The sequence below is a fragment of the Mirounga leonina genome, unplaced genomic scaffold (assembly GCF_011800145.1).
Source record: "Mirounga leonina isolate KUSES-001 unplaced genomic scaffold, KU_Mleo_1.0 Mir_166, whole genome shotgun sequence".
NCBI classification, from domain to species: domain Eukaryota; kingdom Metazoa; phylum Chordata; class Mammalia; order Carnivora; family Phocidae; genus Mirounga; species Mirounga leonina.
Genome location: NW_023270418.1, coordinates 6,449,939 through 6,469,915, shown reverse-complemented (window position 1 = coordinate 6,469,915; position 19,977 = coordinate 6,449,939). Strand labels below are relative to the sequence as shown.

Sequence of the window (19,977 nt, the reverse complement as noted above, 5' to 3'; positions counted from 1 at the left end):
ATACCACTGAGTGATGGGAATTCGGTTTAAACTGGACCTTGTGCATACATCTGCAAAGTCTGACCCCTCTCCCCCTGCCTAAACTGTTGCTAATAGTGCTCCAGAGCCAAATATAAAATATATACAATTTTTAAGGGGTGCCTGGGTGGCTCAGTTGGTTAAGCATCTGCCTTTGCCTCAGGTCATGATTCCAGGGTCCTGGGATTGAGCCCCATGTTGGGCTCCCTGCTCAGCAGGGAGCCTGCTTCGCCCTTCTCCCCACTTGTGATCATTCACTCTTGCCATTTCTGTTGCTATCTCTGTCTCTCTCGCTCAAGTAAATAAATAAAATCCTTAATATATATTATATACATATTAAATATATGTAAATACATATTTATAAGCATATAAATCTATAAATAAATATATTTACATATATATACACACACATGCACAATTTTAGGAGTTGACAGATGTCTTTTGGTCAGCCTATTAACTTTCTAGAAATGTCATGATAAAAAGTGTACCAAGACTAATACAGTGCATTCACAAAACAGTTTTCATGTCCACCCACTTTTATGCACAGGGAAGTCTCTCCACCAAGGCCAACTGGGTCTCAGTCCCAGTGAGGATGTGAATATAGGGACCTGGGTTTTGGTGATCCTGGGTCCTACAGCTGGTGGTGGTTTCTCACGTGCCTGCTGGGTTGGAACCAACCAGAATTTAAAGTAATTGCTGCTTTGCAGTGCAGTTAGTTTAGCAGGTAAGGCAGTGACATGAAGGGATAGGCAGGTTGGTTGTACTGCCTGCTAGAATATGATTTCATACTTCTGTAACCTCTGATGAACTGTAGAGTCAGAAGGTATCATGAACATTATTCTGTCTAAAGTTTTCATTTTACTGAGGCCACAGAATGAACAGTGAGCTACCCATGATACAGCTCAGAAATCACAGAAATCTGCCTTGAACTCTGATAGTTTTGCAGAGAAGAGAGAAAACCAGAGGACAAGCTACAGACAACCATGGTGGACATCTAATGGGAGTGAGCTGCCTTCCAGCTGCTTCAGTTTTTTTGTCCTCCAGAGAACTTGCAGCAAATAGGCTTCCTTACAGAATGTAGAACAATTAGAAGGTGGACCTCGGAGCCAGTTCTACCACTCATTAAGAGTTAATGCATATAACACCTAAACCTCAGTTTCCTCACCTTGGAAATAGGAAAAATGATACATCTAACTACTAAAGGTTTAGTGAGCATCAAATAATGGAGTGTACTTTTAAGTGTTGGGGACAGTGGGCAAGAGTAGTACCACACTGTATTTGCTGCTGCTGGTGGTTTTGGTGGTGGTGTTATCATTATCCTCCCCTACAATCCTGAGAGGTAGCGATTACCACCCATGAGTTTGGATAAAGAACCTATGGCTCAGGAAAGGTAGATTCCCAAGTTACAGAGATAGTGACAGAATTCAATCACAGGGAATTTGAGTCCATGTTCTTTTCATCAAGGTACACCTATTTAACATTGATCTACAAATTTTACATTAATATTTTCTAAACATCTATGTAATTGTAAAATACTAAAATAATAAACAGAAAAAGGCTTTTTTTTTTTTTTTAAGATTTGAGTCCTTTTGAGAAGTTGGTTTATATAATTACCAGTCCCCAATATTTCTTTTTTCAGTAACATCTATAGGCAGAGTAAAATGTTAAATCCTAGCTTCACATGAAGACTTCAGCTCTTTAGAATCCTCGAGAAATGTGATGTTTTGGATAACCAAACTTCTAGATAGCTTTGAAACACTCATATTTTTATCTTATAATTACTTTGGATGGAATTTTTTTTTTTTTAAAGATTTTATTTATTTGACAGAGAGAGACACAGCGAGAGAGGGGAACACAAGCAGGGGGAGTGGGAGAGGGAGAAGCAGGCTCCCGGCCAAGCAGGGAGCCCGACGCGGGGCTCGATCCCAGGACCCTGGGATTGTGACCTGAGCCGAAGGCAGACGCTTAACGACTGAGCCACCCAGGCGCCCCATGGATGGAATTTCTTTTAAATGTTATCACTTCTCTTCATTCCTAAGTAGAGGATATCTATTTATCACAAATTCTATACTATTTTTGCTAATTCAAAGCCATCATTTACTTTCATTTACTTTGAAGCGACACAGTATTTCTTCTGAGCCATTTGAGGTATGCAGCATTTTTAAAGAAATGGTCCCAGACATATGTGTTTTCTATTTGGATTGAAATATCTCTACATTCTCTTCATAGTTGGGCTCTCCTCACTGGGAGATTATCACTGGGGAACTAGAGTTGTAAATATGTAGGAAATCTACTGAGGAAGTAAAGAAAGAGAAAGGTGGAAATTAAGACAGAGTAGAAGACCTGAGGGGTTCTCATTTAGATTCGATGCCCAATCCTTTGTAATGATCATGCTGATATTCAGTACCAGCCTGAGAAAAGTACAGTTTCTGACTCTGTAATATTTTCCCTCAACTTTTTTTCTCCTATGTGGTAGGAATTATTTTAACAAGAGGCAATGCCTTCTCTTCGGTCATAAATAAAAGAATCAACTGTCAAAATACCAGGGAGAGTCAGTACACATGTGTGAATGCATTTCTATCAGTATATAAATGGCTTCATATTTTTTTCCTGGTTTTACCAGGGGAAAAGCATAGGAAAGTTCTAGATCCTAAAGATATGAGTGAGAGGAAAACGGGACTTCCACAGTAGATATCAGAGATTGTGAAACTAGGTATTTCCCCCAACAATGTCCCTTCAGGGTATTGTGAACTGGGAACTGGACACAAAGCAGGATGGTTGCTGAGAGGCTTTACAGGTGGGTACTTGCCATAGCAAGTAATTTATTTTGAAAAAAAGAGAATGTAAGTGCTTTGTGGTCTGCAGATTCCCATGTATGTGTAAAGATTATTATGATTAAACCACTTTTTGAGTAGGAGGTGTTTGATTCCATGGAATTTTTAAAAACACTCTTTTCATGTTTAACCAAATGTCCCTTAGAATAATGATGAATCACTTAACAGCTTCAGCTAATCCCATTAAGCCCAAGCCTTTTAGGACAGGCTGTGTTTGATGTGACCTATGGTTTCCCTGAAAGTCTTGCTGGCTGTATTGATAAATAACAGCCACCAGAAGCCAGAACTCACATTGTCCTTTTTTTTGCCCACTTTTGCATGACACATGAATCCATCCTAAATCAAGTGAACAGAGCAAGCCAGGCTGGGAAGCACAGTTGGACTTTCACCAGATATCACTGCTCACTTGCCAGCTAATGTGTTCCTCCAATATGTGCGAAGGCAAAGGCAAACACACACTCCCAGTTCTCAGTAAGCATAATACACTCCGGTGTACCCTTGAGACTTCAGAAATAAACAAACTGTGGAATGCTCTGCTCCCCGAATTCTCTCATTTTACTTCCTAATTTATTAAGCCTCTTAATAAAACAATGCAAAATTTAAAGTGGAATAAAAAATTAAAAATATAAAAAATTAAAAATACATGTAGGTCTCTTCAGAAAACAAAACTGGCGTTGTCAATAAACAAAAATGTCAACATCTTCCTAGAAAAATGCAGAGTTTCCTATAATTTGCATAAAGGTTGTGTTTAGCAAACCTCTCAGACTTCCTACTATGTAAAGTTCTCTGAAGAAGGTTTTTGCAGTAATAGGTTCAAGAATGAAAGTGTTCTTGACAATGCCATTGCTAAGCACCCTGCCTGGCACACGGCAAGAGCTTGGTAAATATTGGTTGAATGGAGCGTGAGTAAGTACATTTGATTTGCAGTGAAATTTTGAAATTATTAAATGAATATCTAAACTTATTCTATGGGAGTTTTTGAGAGGCTTTCCCAAGAAGTGGGCATAGGAGTTGGGTAGTTTTTTTTTTTTTTTTTTTTTTAAGATTTTTATTTATTTATTTGTCAGAGAGAGAGAGAGAGCACAGGCAGGGGGAACAGCAGAGGGAGAGGGAGAAGCAGGCTCCTCACTGAGCAAGGGGCCCGATGTGGGACTCGATCCCAGGACCCTGGGATCATGACCTGAGCCGAAGGCAGACGCTTAACGACTGAGCCACCAAGGCGTCCCAAGTTGGGTAGTTTGTGATTGTAACTCAAGACTATTGTAAGGAATCTTTAGATGGTCTGGAGTCTCATTTTCCTTAAAAATACCCCAAAATAACAAAAGTGAGACAAAGTAAAATAAAGGGCAACAACATAACGGAACTGCTGAGGGCATTTTTTTACTAAGTAGTCAACAAAAAGGCAGATGGGCCTGGGAAGAAGAGTAACTATCATTATCATTATTATTATTATTATTATTATTAATTATTCACTATATTTATGAGCCCCAATCTGTGTGCCAAACTGCTGAACACATTAGGACTTCGCAATATAGATATTATCTTCATTTCACAGAGGAAGTAACTGAAGCTTGGAGATCTTAAAGAACAAAACTTGTAAGCAGAATATGTAGAATTAAATTCCAGGGCTGAAAATGAAGATCGCAGATTAAATTAATGGAGAAATTTGGTTTTACAGATAACGATTCTGACATCTCTATCGACTTGTTGAAAAACGCTGAGTAATATCAGTGAGGGAATTTGGCTCAGGGATTGATTACTACATAGTTCTCATAGAAGGAAACGTCTCCTGGCTTGCTGAGAATTTAAAAGAGTGTGTCTGTTTCTCAAGTGATGGTGAACATTTTTTAAGTCTTACCATAAGGGTGTTTTCTGAATACCTCATGCTCCTTCTAGGTATTATAAAGTTGAAATAAAAATAAAAAACAAACATTAATTTCATTTGATTAAAACAAAAAGTCATCCCCAGAAACTGGGTTACTCAGCTAAATTCTTTCTTTCTTTTTTTTAAGATTTTATTTATTTATTTGAGAGAGAGATGTTGGAGAGAGAGAGCACAAGAGGGGGGAGGGTCAGAAGGAGAAGCAGACTCCCTGCTGAGCAGTGAGCTCAGAGGAGGAAGAAGAAAAGGGGTTCCAGCCCAGAACTCTTGGAATCATGACCTGAGCCGAAGGCAGACGCTTAACCGACTGAGCCACCCAGGCGCCCCTAAATTATTTCTTGTGAACTAAAAGCAGGGCTTTCCTCTTTGGCTCAGGAAGAAATTATCTCTGCTTTCACATTGCCACCAGCCCTTCCCCAAGGAACAGAGAAAGAGAAATCAAAAAGCCTGTAGGGGTCAGGAGTTCAACCTTTTCAAGGAAGCAGAGTCCAAAGAAATTAAAAACTTTGCTCAAGGTTGTTACGCTAGTTACAAAGCGAGCTTAGCAATTATAACTCCAGAGCTCCAGCATATTCTCCATTTTAATGTGAAGTTTTCAGGTTAATGTTATGGTGAAAAGCACCCCTAAAAGCATTCTGTCTCATGCTTCCTGGGTCAGAAAGCATCTAAAATCTTATTTTGCTTCTTCTTTGAAAGATCAAAGTAGCTAATCCTCAGTTTGGTATGTCTTTTTGGAATGCCCATTCATGGTTAAGAAACAATTAACCAGAACCACTTTATTGGTGCTTCTTTTCCTATCCCTCCTCCTCTCCACATTTATCCTTCTGCTAAATTTGCCTTTTGTGCCAAAAAGTAAAAGACTTGAAAATAAATGGCTCATAATGCATCATAAAGGAAACCAAATGTTTTTGGACAATATGAAGAACTACGATTTGTATAATTTTTATAGCCCACTTTGAGCAATCACAGGTGGTCCTTAAATTGGCAGTTGTTAGCTTTTAAAAACAAAATATGTATCCATACATAATAAGTTGTGTGGGGACCATTTCAAGGTTCCAGGTTCCAGAAATGAGTCACTTACAGCCACGCATCAGAGAAGACTATTAATTGTATTAAGCTGGGGTAAAGTTCCTATCATCTTTGTCTTCATTCTGAAAGTGTACATGTGTTTAAAATAATGATTAAAGAGAACATGACTTCTTGAAACAATTTAATTCTCTTTGGCACACTTAAATTTGACGTGGAATTGCACAATATGTTAAATTTTTGTCTAATCAGACAGTGTCTCACCCCACTCCCAATTTCAACAAATTTTTTAAAGAACCTAGAGAACTTGGACTGTAACAGAGTATAAAATTATGGAATTTGAAGCTCACTGAGTCCCATATTCTGCCTAATGCAGGAATCCCTACTAAATTATCCCTAGGATGTCCATCCAGATTTTGCTTTAAAAAAGTCAAAGATCTACATAGAAACAACTGTTGACTGTAGATAGACAGATGGACAGAGAGAATATAGATAATAACATAAGTAAATATTCACTTCACTCTGAATGAGCCAAGTTACCATTCAAGAATTCACATATCTTAGGTACCTTAGGGTCAGCTGTGGCATAATTACCATCACCATTATTAATTCAATAAAATGGTAATTATGTTATTTAATAAATGTTTTGGACCAACTCCAAACGCAAACATGCTCTAGAAAAATACTTTTCAACAAAATAAGGACCAAAGAGTGAGGATAACTTGGGATATTTCTTGATTTGATTACGAACATAGGGACTCATACCACTGCATCCAGGGAGAAACTTGAAGGAGAAGCTAAGAGAGATAATACAAAGCCCCCAGAAGAGGAACCTACCAACAATAACAAAAGCTTGAAACACAGAATGAAACATAGGACGGGGGCAAAATTAAGTTTTGCAAGAAAGTTTCAGAGCCCTTTCAACAGGCCAACTTCTGGAACTCTCCATAAATTCATTTATCTAGGACTGTGTAAAGGCATCTCAAATAAGAGATTTGTCCATGTGAAGCTTCTTAGCCATCTGAATCACAGACTGGGGCAAACATGGTCCAGTATTTCTGTCCTCAAACCTCAGAGCACTATTGGGCTGGTAAAACAACCCCTACTAAGCTGGTTTACTGCAATGCAATGAAACAGTCTTAGCAGAGATAATACATTAAATCAAGTCCCTGAAATGACGAATTCCACTTCTCCCTGGGACCGTGCGGAGGCTCAGAAATCAGACTCATCTTGGCGGCAGAGTAAAGAAGCATTAAAAAAAAAAAAAAAAAAAAAAGAACATTTTTTTTTTTTTTTAAACTTCACAGAGTTCTCCACCTCTGCGTCGCATTAGCCTGGAAAGGATGCTCCTACACAACTGCAAGGGCATGCAGACGGGGACGGGACGCCCTTAGGGAGGGGGGCCAAGATTCCAACTGACCTTTTTGCTGTTTAAAGGACTGAATCGAGCCTGAATGGTGGACCATTTTCACTCTGTGCGTCCCCGCTGGGTTCGGAAGCTGTCCGAGAGGGAGGCGGAGGAATAGCAGCCAGACTCTGAGAGGCTCCCGGGCTCCACACAATCCCTGAGCCTCCGCGAGCGCGCTGCAATCCAACACCTGCTTGAGCTGGCACTTTGCTCCCAAGGCTGCGCGCCCACCGTTGTTATGGCAACGCCGGAGGGCGGTCCAGCGTCCAGCTCCCCTTAGCGGCTACTCGGGGAATTAACCTCGCATCCCCAGAGCGTCCAGTGCCGCAGTGTGGGTGGGCGTTGCGTTGGGTTTGCCGGGCAAGGGAGGGGAGGACTTTTCGTAGCGACTATAAATAAATCCGAGCAAATCTCTGGAGCCACTAAGTAATTACCTCTTTTTCAAGTTTTGAGGCTGGTTATTATATCGGGGCACAGTTTTGATTTCCTAAAAGTTAGTCTGTAAATACTGGCACTTACAGAAGGGCAAAGCTGATCTCTCCTCTGAGAGGAATGCAAGAGCAGATGGAGAGACGTTTTTGTCTTTCCCTCTTAAACTCGAATATAGGAAATATGGATAACTTCCACTTAGCCACTAGAATGGTTTTATTAGATAAGTTATGTTAAATGTCTAGTACATTACATGTGAGTTATCCTCTTGTATTTCAGCTATTGAGGCCTGGAATCATATGATAGTGACACTGGACCATTTATTACCTACTAAGTAACAGGTGCTGAAAAGACACTATCCACCATACTTACTGTAATCCTCACAAAGCCTTATAAAGTAGATAGAATATAATTTTAATATTGTAAAAGAAACTGAGGCCGGAACAACAAAGAATTCTCAAGACCATAAAAACCAACACCTTAAATGTTGAGAGAGAAAGACACCTGATACCCAAAGGTGAAGTAACTTTGGGAGGACCAAAACACAGTGGCCAAAATGGAAGCAGAAGCCAGTTCAACACATTCTTCAGTGCACTCTCTCTTCCTCTTACCTTCTTCTTCCTGCTGCCTGATTCAAACCTCTCAGTTCCTCCTGGAAGATGTAACATTACCGAACAGACACAGCAAGAGTCTATGCTTTCCTGAATTTTGAAGGTTTGGGAGGCTAAATCCGTTGACGAATTCAAGTAAAGGCAGATGAAAAAGAGAAAGATGCAGTGATTTCAAGGTTTTCAAAACCTCAAACAGGTTGAGCTACTATCATGCTTTAATTTCACCTGTAGTGTATAATACAAGGGCAGGAAAGGGAATGTCGCTTTGAACAAGAAGACGTTCCAGTGAAATATGACTGCATAACCATTCTGAAACTAAAAACTTTAAACTACAATTTATTAATATCTCTCATGATATTTCATAGGTTGGGTAGGCTCAGCCTAGTGGTTCTGACTAGATCTCTCTAGAGTTTTCAGTGGCTAGGGCACTGAGAAGAGAGAAACTGGATTCCACTCTCAGGGAAAGGCATAGCGAAGAATGTGCAGCCTTCTTTAATGAAGGATAATTTTTTTTCCAGAAGGAAGATGTTGAACATTCAGTAAAAGCTCAGGATGCAAGCACTGAAGAAATACTTGGTATGAAACATTAACTCAGTGTGAGTTTATCTTCAACTGAAAATCTAGAACAAACCTCAGAGACTATCTCCACAGAGCCTCATTTTACAGTTGTTTTATAGAAGAGGGCATTGAAACCCAAAGCGATAAATGAATTCCTGAGGGTGCTTTTGTTATGTTTTGTTCATCTGCAGTGAAAATTCTAATATAGCTCAACTCATAGTTCATTCTGATACAGCCCAACTCATTGGATTCTAATACCACCCAACCTCATAGGTGAGGATTACATTAGATCATAGATTTAAAGACTAGTTCATGGCAGAAAAGTAAAACTCAATAAATATCACGTACTATTATAATTACAACCCCTTAGCATCTGATCTTCTTTTTCAAACCCTTTTAAATCACTAGTATTAGAATCAGAAATATTTTTGAAATATGAGCATTAATTCAACTCAGGATCAGGAGGAACAGTTGATAGAATTAAAAGTCCATGGTTCTATACTCTACACTTGCAGGCATAAGGACATCTTCAATTTCCTAGAACCTCTTCTTTGTGCTGTCTGATTTTCTCCAAACACAAGTCAGCAGGAGCCAAGGATGTGTGCACTGGTGCTAGGAATGAGTTAAGAGTTTGAACCTCATTAGAAATTAATTATAAAAACAGTGATTTGGTATTTCTAACACCATGGCACCCTAACCTCTGTAGTGCAACTATGATTAAATTATCTTCTCATAAAGTTGATTACTTTTAATTAGTAATATTTTAGGCTGGACTGACAGATTGGCTAGCAGGGAATTCAAAGAACATCTTTGCTTGTTTTAAAATCGTCTTTTAAGGAAGGTTGCTAGAGGAACAGCTTTTGTGAGGGGCCTAGGCAATTTCAAGCACCATCTGCTTTAGAGGAAAGGCAATGCAAAGAGAAGAAAAAGCTGTATGTGTATGTGTGTGTATTCTGAAAGTGGAGAGTTTGAACAAAGACCTTTCTAAAAAATAAATCCTCCTATGATCTGATAAGAGGAAATATTTTGAATCTGACATTTCCATTGTAAAAAGTTTAGGAATGAATATTTAATAGCTTCATCAGGGAAGGCTAAACTGATTTTTTTTTTACTATTTTTGGTTTCAAATTTCTTTCTTCAAATTTTAAAGATGAGAAAATATTTTATATAATGATCAGTGAGGGAACATGATTATCATATATAAAGACCTTAACTATGTTTTGCAAAATATTAAAAAAAAAAAGACTGGAAAGAAGAACACCAAAATGTCCAAAATAACTAATTTTGCAAGTAAGGATTAAGGCTGATTTTTTTTTTTTAGACCTCCATGTTTTTCGACATGTTCTACTTTCTACAAATGATATATACTGATTTTATATTGATTATATACATATATTTTTAAACTCCTTCACTATCATTCTACAAATCTAATTTTTCTTTTTCAGTCTTGGACAGCGGCTTTCTTTGTTCTGTTTCTTTGCGCAGGTCTCTGCTGCATTCACCCTCCCACAGCTCACCACCTGTCTCCTGTCCTGCTTAGGTAATTAATTTATCAGCCCCCACGCTAACTTTTGCCTCCCAGAGAGGTAAGAAACTCTGTTTTTACATCACTGGGAGGTTTTTTATTCCTTTGAACTCTGAAATATGATCATTCAGCTCAGCCAATTGTGAGCTTCCCCATTTTGTGCTCTATCACAGGAACTGAGAGAGTTCTGTCCTTACCTCTTTGAGTTTTGAATAAATGACTTAACTGAAACTGGGATTGCCAATTCTGCTTCTCTTTGCCTAAATGGAAACTGAAACAAAGAAATTCTCTTTGCAGTCATTCCCTTTCTAGAATCTAGTTATTTAAGGTATTAATCGGCAAAATGAAATAGCCAAGTCACATTGGTAATGGGTTTATTTGCAAAGAGTAAGGAAGAGAGAAGGGGAGAGAGAGCTCTCCTCGAGACATTATTATAGGGAGACTCTGATCTCCTTGAGAGCAGATTAAGTGTTCCTGTTTCTTCAGAGACCAGTATAGTTCCTATCACATAAGATGAATGAATACTTACTAATGAATAGGTAAAGAAAGCAATTAATTTAAAATTTTAAAATGGCTTCAAGAAAAATGCTGCTTTAGTGACCTGAGCAGTTGTCTTCCTTATGCAAAACCAAAAGAAATTATATTAACTCATTTACATATTTTATATATATTTAATAGATTAACTACTTTCTTGGTTCTAGTTGCTATCCATAGTTTATTAAAGGCACAAACAAGCTTTTCAAAAAACCAAGTGCTGTGATAAATGGAAGGGTGGAGTACAATTTTTTTTTAAGATTTTATTTATTTATTTATTTATTTGAGAGAGGGAGGATGAGAGAGAGAGAGAGAGCACATGAGAGTGGGGAGGGTCAGAGGGAGAAGCAGACTCCCCGCTGAGCAGGGAGCCCGATGCGGGGCTCGATCCCGGGACACGATCCTGGGACTCCAGGATCATGACCTGAGCTGAAGGCAGTCGCTTAACCAACTGAGCCACCCAGGCGCCCCGGTGGAGTACAATTTAACAATAGCTTCCCCAAAGCCTAGGGTTCTTGGCCACATGTGACAGTATAACAACAGGTTAGTCCTGCTGACAGCCAGGCTAGATGCTCAGAGAAGCATTCGGAAGTGAGGTTCCTAATGGATATAAGTGACTAAGAGAAAGCACTGGAGGAATATCAGCAGCTCCTACCTAATCTGAATCTAGCCTGAGGCAGTCTTGTTACACAGTATTTTGAAGAGGGAGGGACACAAAACGATTTAAGAAGACAGCATTAAGAGAAGGCAGATGTGTGGGACAAGGTAAGTGATGATGGAATAAACATTTTATATTTTACGTCTGCTGAAAAACTTGCCATTATTTCAAGTTGCCTATAGAATGGAGTCCATGTTCATTGTTCTACCATTCACGGAGCTCCATGGTCGGCTTTCAGCACTTTCTAATCTTGTTTCTAAGACTCTCTTACACTCAGTTTTGGTCCTACAGTGGTTTTCTTCCTCATAAGCCTCTCTGCTTTTGCTGCTGCTGTTTTCTACATTTGGAATGCTCATCCTAAAACTCCTATCCTAGTCATGTTGTCCTAACCCCTACTCATTTAAGGCCCCAGAGCAATGCCATTTCTAAGATGAAGACTTCTTCTTTCCACATCCACCCACTATAAAGCCAGTTAGATGTGAATTTAATCTCCTATAATTCCTATAAAATATGACTAACATCATTTCATGGCATTTTTATGTTTGTATTATGCATTATATATGCACACTTTTGGAAGTTAGCACAAACATTTCTCCTGTTTGTCAAAAGAGTCTAATAATTAGACATTCAAATATAAGTCCAGTGTATTAATTACCTTTCAAAATCTAGATGCAAGACTGTGGCTTTATATTGCTCTGTGATTTTATTTATTCTAGGTAGATAATTTCATAGAGATTGGTTCTGTTCTGTTGTTTTGAGAATCTAGGACTGTAATAATTATTGATTTATTTTCTACATCTGTTCATCTTCATAAGCTCTTAAACTGATACTCTGGTCATACTGACCACTCTACCACATTTGCTGAATTTCCATGCTTTTGAGCCAACTTTTCCATGAACACTCAGCTGGAGTTCTGGGTGTGGAGGTAGTAGTTGTCTATGGCTAGTGTCTATTCTGATAGCTTAATGCTTCTACTGACTGGTGTAGGTCTGTGCTGTATGCATTGTTGGGGTGTTTGCCAGTAGGAGGTAGAAACAAAGTAGCTTCTGAAGTTACCTATTTTCTTTTCAGAGAAAATATATGAGTGGCCCCTGGGAAGCTGGAGTGACTGGTTGTGAATACACTGTGGTCTCTATTTGAACATAACCAGTCCAGCTGGAGCAAAGAATGTGTCTGCTGGCTTGGCATTCTTCCAAAGACATTAAAAATGTAATATTAAGAAATCCTTTAGAGATGCCTGAGTGGCTCAGTTGGTTAAATGTCTGCCTTCGGCTCAGGTCATGATCCCAGGATCCTGGGATTGAGTCCCACATCAGCTCCTTGCTTAGCAGGGAGCCTGCTTCTCCCTCTGCCTGCCGCTCCCCCGCTTGTACTCTCTCTCTCTCTCTCTGACAAATAAATAAATAAAATCTTAAAAAAAATAAATCCTTTAAAAATATAGTGTGCATGAGTATTTATTTCCCGGTATGTTGTTTATTAATAACAAATTGCAAAAGAATATTTCAGTGTAAGACCCATTTTTACAAAAAAATATATGCATAGATAGATCTATGGTAATAAAATTCAAAATGTATCAAAGTCTACAATAAAGAAGATATGAGTGAAGTAATTTTTTTTCATTTTGCTCACTAATATTTTAACCTTGTTTTCCATTTATTCCTGGAGTGACATAATGTTCTGGGTTGCTTTTTGTTGCAGTGTAACTATTAATAGCTTAAACTTTAAAATGTGTCCTGTTTTGGACAGTAAGTCAAGCAGTCACTTTAACCACCAAATACATATTACTTATGTTAGAAAAATAAGTGTAGGGCGCCTGGGTGGCTCAGTTGGTTAAGCGACTGCCTTCGGCTCAGGTCATGATCCTGGAGTCCCTGGATCGAGTCCCGTATCGGGCTCCCTGCTCGGCAGGGAGTCTGCTTCTCCCTCTGACCCTCCCCCCTCTCATGTGCTCTCTCTCATTCTCTCTCTCTCAAATAAATAAATAAAATCTTTAAAAAAAAATAAGTGTAAAAAAACCAAAATGATAAAAAGTATTTAAAAATAATCTGGGTAGAAAATGTATTATGCCATTTTAATCCAATAGTAGCACAAATTTAAAATTGAAAAAGAAAATCAGCACTTGGCCATCGAGGCCCCCTCTTTAACCTAGCAGAGAAATGTGGAAGGGATGACATTACTTTGGGAGTCTAGAGCTTATATACTGATCGTGGGGTATAAACCGGCATGCTGTCTAGCAGTGTGCAAATCACTTTGCCTTCTTGGTGCAAGGTGTCCTATCTGTAAGAAGGTTGATGGATTAGATGCTTCCTAACTTCTATTCTGCCCCTCATATTCTAGGATTCTTGTCAGTTGGAAGAGAATTTCTGCTCTGACTTCAGAAATACAATCCTTATGGCTGGTTTGACCAGGATTATTCCTCTTTCATCTCTGAAGGAAAATAGTGGAAATGGTACAGAAAATCTACAAATATAAACTTTGTGGCAATATGAACTTGAGTGGAGTCTGAAATTAAACACTGATATGATGAAGAGACAGTTTGCCAAAATAAAAGCTATAGAATGAAAAGATTATTGAATTAATTATTTAATGTGACACCATTGAATTTACTTAAAAAATAAATATTGGCAATTTGAAAACATTTATGTATCAAATAATCAATGTGTCAGTTATAGCCCTTGTATTCATTACAGTAAATCTAAATAATTTATGTTAGCATCACTGAGATGATCACATAATATTACCTTGAAGAATTTACAGTAAATCATACTTTATATCAAATAAAGTTCTTCTTCCTCCCTTCCTATAATTTCTACAAATAATAAGAGAAAGCTACATATTTTTTCAGTATATTTAACAAATATATACTGGAATCTATGTGCCAAATTCAGCCATGATATATACTTTTAGGCTTTGCAAGCTTTATACCAGAAGAACAGTGCATCTTTGTAATTTCTTTAAGAATAGATAGCAAATGGTTATATAATCCCTAAATATTTGAAGTCCTAAGTATTCCACGTTTGTGGTGTTTTATTGTAAAACAGTGGTTAAAAATTTAAAACAAACAAAAAAAACTATAGCATCACATTTTATACAATAAAATCAAGAATTTTCTTACAGTCCCTTGCAGGAAAGTTTGCATGTTAACTCGAGTGACTATATTTTCCAGTCTTCAAATTAGGTTTTGTCACCAAGGAATCAGTAAAATATTGACTTAGGAAAACCAAAAAGAAACTGATCACACTTTTTAATCTGCAATGCTGGAAGCTAGAATAGCCTCTGCAGGTTGATGATATAAATGACTTCATCACAGATTCACATACCTCTACACAAGATATAATTATTCTCAAGTCTAGGAAGAAATTTGAGGATTTGCAATAATTTGAGGAATATATAACTTACATAGTCTGTTTGATTAAACACTATGGGTTCTACTTAAAAAAAAAAAGTTGACTTAGAAAAAAGACCTCAAGATAAAAGAAAAATAAAATTTTATAGTCTCAAATTTTTATTTACCTAATTAAATTCAAATGGACAATAATACACTCTCCAGGGATACTTAATATAAGAATTATAAATGGCTATTGAAAAGAAAACACTATGAAATAAATTCTAATTATTAATTTCAATAAATCCAGGTATTTGGGAGTTCTGGAAGTAAGAATGTTACAGAAGTCTAAGGAGGGGAGAATTAGAAAGGAAAAGTAGAAGGTGAAAATAGTCTTAAGATCTTCTTTTATTGGGGAAGGGATCAACAAAAGGCAAATGAGAAGTATGTATGTTAATAGACAAATAATTTGGTTTAACTGATTTGATTATGAGAACAAGGAAAATAAAAAGTAATATTTAATGAAAAGGGAAAGAATGATGAGTTGTCCAAGGAGAAAACAAATGAAATATATTACACCTTGATCAAACCAGGGAAAATAAGGAAAAGGAAAATGTGGACTCGATAATCAACATAAATTATAGGTTCAAAGCAAAATGGAATGAATAAAATCAAGTTATTGGCCAATATTCCAAATATAAGCACTCCTTTTTCAGCACAAAAGACAGTGACTTATTAAACTGGTTTAAAATCAAGATATGTACTCTATGAGAAATAAATATTTAATGCAAAGTAATAAAGGGTGGTCATAGTGATTCCAGGTAAATGCAAATAAGTAAGCAAGTCTAGCAATATTGATATCAGTCATGATGAATTTCACATTAGAAGGACTAAAATGTTAAAGAGGCACATTACCTAAAGATAAAGGTATAAATTATAAATAAGATATAAGTCATATATTTTACACACCAAACTGTACAGCCTTTAATACAAAAGCAAAACAGACAATCAAATCAACAAAATTGCAATTGTAATGGAAGACAATATATACTTCTCAAAAAATTTAAACAGTAGAGTGGACCAAATAACAAATAAAGATCTAGATTGACTTACTACAACCAATGAACTTCTTTTAAGAGAAGTTTATAAGATCATCATACATTATCTTTGTACTCTGCGGACATTCACAAAAATCGATCATGTGCTTTATTATGTTCCTTTTGTGTCAACTTCACTAAACTACAGCTATGTTCTCCAGAATTGCCTTCCCAATATGGTTCCAGGTTAAAGCTGATCAAAAAGACATTTGTGCAAGACTAGTAAAGTTAAAGGAGTGTAGCCACTACACTCTGAAGGTCACTGTGCTTTCAAGCAATGAGAAAATGGCACAGGTGTAGACAGAGTCTAGCTAGCCCCAGTTTTTCCCAGTACCATGTCCAGTTCTTTTTTTCTCTATGGACATGCCATGCCACCCGCAGGTGTAGAAGCTATAGTCTTTCCTGAGGGGGTGCCACCAACGCTCCATCATGGTCCCACTCCAGAATCCCTAACAAACTCTGATTCCTTTGTCATACCAAGTGCTTCAGGAGAGCTGGTTAGTGGCTTTTCTCTGATTCCCCAACATCCCTTTTTGGACTATTCTCCAAAAACTCCAATAATTGGGTAAGTTCTCATTCCTATAATAAATCCCTATTCCATAATACTTAAAATATATCTCATTCTGCTTTGCTGATTGAACCCTGATTAATAAAAAGAACAAAAGGAAGGAAGAGGAAAGCAAAACAACAACAAAAAATAATGCAGAGTATTTACAGACCACATTGTAAGATTATAATAAAAAAAAAAACAATTTAAAATGAAAAAAAATTTTCTCTGGTAGGGAACTATGTAAGTTAAAATAGTAAGGTATATTTTTAAGCTCTTCACATTAGCAAAAATGGAAAGGAGCCATGATATCTATTTTTATAGGGAATGTTGGGAAAAGCATTCTTTCATATATTGCTTTGGAATTGTGAGCGTTACAGCCTATTTTAACCAATAATCCATCTCTTAGAAGTCTATCCCATTCAAACAAAGCAGCCATAAATAATGACCCACATGTCAGGGTGCTTACTGCATCATTGGTCTTGGTAGCAAAACACTGGAACAAAGCTCATACCCAGCAATATGGTAAATTATGGTTTCTCCTACTAGGGCATCTATCTGATTCGTTGGACAGGGAGAAAATATATAGAAAGCTACGTACTGGGCTGTTAATATGGGTAGGTAGGTTAATACAACTGGATGGAAGAAGAGAGAGAGAGAGAGAAGGAAACCAAAAAAGGGAAAAAGAAAAACAATTATACATTCAAAAGCATGTGAATAACCACATGTATGCATTTATGTAAAGTTATGTATACGTATGGGTAAAACAAAATTAAACATTAAGGACATTCTCATAATGCGGCCCAAACTAATTTATCCACCAGATTTCTCTGGACTTCCTAGGACAAACTCTGTTTGGGTCAGAATATATTCTTTGATCTGCCTCACAAAAACAGCCCAAAATACTTCTCTTTGTTTCCTCTTTGGGGAATGCTCTCCATCTGCTGTTCATCATCCAAGTTTTCCCAGGCTCAGTTGATGTGCCACCTCTTCCTCGAATATACCAGCCCACATGAAGTCTCTTCTGAACTTGTTCATCCTTACACCAAATAATTTAGCACCTAATTATATAGAATCATGAATTGTTCTGATTCTTTTGTGCCAGTTAGTCATGTCCCTAATGATTAATCTTCTTCTCAGGTTTCTATTTCTCTGAACAGATGCATCACCAAATTGTACCTTTAGTGTAATGATTTATGTTTAACATAATGCTTGGTATTTGGTTTCCAAACAGGGAGGTGGTTGGGCAAGTATGCAGCCTTGACTTCAGAAGATCTGTTAAAATCTGTGCTCTGTTACTTCCTAAAATGTGTGCCCGAGTATATTTTGTTTCTCTTAGCCTTAGTTCTGGTGTCTACAAAATAGGTCTCTGATATTTAATGTAGAAAACAGTCTGGATTGTGGAAAGAGTTCTGAACGTAGAGTCAGCTAATCTGGCTTTGAGTCTGGACACTATAATAATGGTTTTATCTCAGCACTTAGCAGTTATTGACTTGTGTCCCTGCATTCATGTGATTTTGGTCTGTCAACAGCTATGACACTTGTAACCAGTACTAATGCCACCACAAAACTTATTTCCCCAACTGGCATACTTTTGAGTATGAAAGGAATCATTACTAATGATTACACTGGATGGATAACAGCTATAAATACGGACTGTCTCTGGCAAACCAGAAACTACAGTGACCCCATCTAGAATAAATACTTGAACCATAGGGGGCGCCTGGGTGGCTCAGTTGGTTAAGCGACTGCCTTTGGCTCAGGTCATGATCCTGGAGTCCCGGGATCGAGTCCTGTATCCGGCTCCCTGCTCAGCAGGGGGTCTGCTTCTCCCTCTGACCCTCCCCCCTCTCATATGCTCTCTCTCTCAAATAAATAAATAAAATCTTAAAAAAAAAATACTTGAACCATAGGTCCCTCATTTGTTAGTAGCAGGAGATAATTTTATTCTCTATTCACCCTTTCTGTTCTCACCCCTACCCCCAGTGGAGATGATAGGCCTTTAGTAAAACAGAATAAAGGGACAAAATATTGGTGTAACTCATCAGCCACTTGGTGAAGGACAGGCAATATTAACAGGGCTAAGTTTTGTTTATCTTGTCCCTTCTCAAAATTCTGAAGCTTATAAAGCAGAGATTTCGGGTTTATTAACAAGAGACAAATCTGGCTTTGGGGTCCTTTTATTCGGCTTACCTAGAATTTTTTTTTAAGGATTGGAAGGCATTGCCAACATTCTAAATTGAGATATTTATATAAATATTTGGATTTGTAACTTGGAAAAATTGGGGGATCTATTAAAACTGAAACTTGGTTATCACTTGTCAAAGGTCAAGTGGAACTGAAAGGTCAGTGCCTCCTCTCTAATTCTCCAACTCATCACACTTTCCCTGAAGTTGAGGTTTAGTTCTATTTACCATTCCCTTTGGGATATTGTGGACTGCCTGCCTAACTTATCCACTTGTCCTTCTGAGACCCTAAAAGAGTTTTAGATATTCTGAGCTTCATGTGAACCTTGTTCCAGCAACTTGCAACAAACTCAGAGTTTGCTTCAGCTGGGAGCAAAGAGGAAACACAGAGCTAGAAAAACTCAAATTTTGGGAGGGAAAAGGGTGAGGACTAGAAAAAGAGTGGACTCTGGCCATTTTTATGGACTGATGAGATTGGAAATAATATAAAATACAGAGATTTTTATAGACTGATTAACTAGATGGACTGCTCATCATCTGAATAATTTGAATACCACAGGTAGGTATGATCATCACAGCTGTTTTTTTCCTTTTCTTTTTCTTTTTTTCAAATAACATACTTACAAACCTGCCTAGAATTTATAAAAAAGGATACAAAGATTACATATAAGGGTGCCTGGGTGGCTCAGTCATTAAGCGTCTGCCTTCAGCTCAAGTCATGATCCCAGGGTCCTGGGATTGAGCCCTGCAACGGGCTCCCTGCTCCGCAGGAAGCCTGCTTCTCCCTCTTCCACTCCCCCTGCTTGTGTTCCCTCTCTAGCTGTTTCTCTCTCTGTCAAATAAATAAATAAAATCTTTAAAAAAAAAAGATTACATATAAAATAAAAAGTAACACTTATTTAACTTGTAAAACTGTTGGGATTAAAACCAGTAATAACTGGATATGATTTATAAATAGCTATACAGTGTTAAATAGCTTGATGCTGCTGCTGCTGATGGGTCTGTATTTATAAAGCATGATTTTTTGTTTGGGAGGTTATTAGAATACCCCCAGATAAAGTGTTTATTTTTTGCTTCTTATTATATTCACTGAACACCTTTTATTAAAAATGGAGAAAAAACTCATTAAATTATTACTAATATAACTTGAATTGGTTTATCACTTACTTATTTCTTGTGTTCCCTGATTCCTGAATCCTGGAGTCCTAAAGAAAAGAAGAGCCCAAATCTTTGAGCACCAGGTGGGATTGCAGCAAGGGCCACTGGAAAGTGGAGACACTAACATAGAGAATTAGACAAAAACAAAAAGAAAGAAGGGACGTCCCGATGGCCAACTTAC

The 19,977-nt window shown here is 37.6% G+C and overlaps 1 protein-coding gene across 1 annotated transcript in view; it reads right to left on the bottom strand.

Moving 5' to 3' along the window:
* Positions 1 to 19,977, bottom strand: part of ANO3 (anoctamin 3) — a 401,618-nt gene that overhangs the window by 250,840 nt on the left and 130,801 nt on the right. The gene's annotated exons all lie outside the window — the stretch shown is intronic.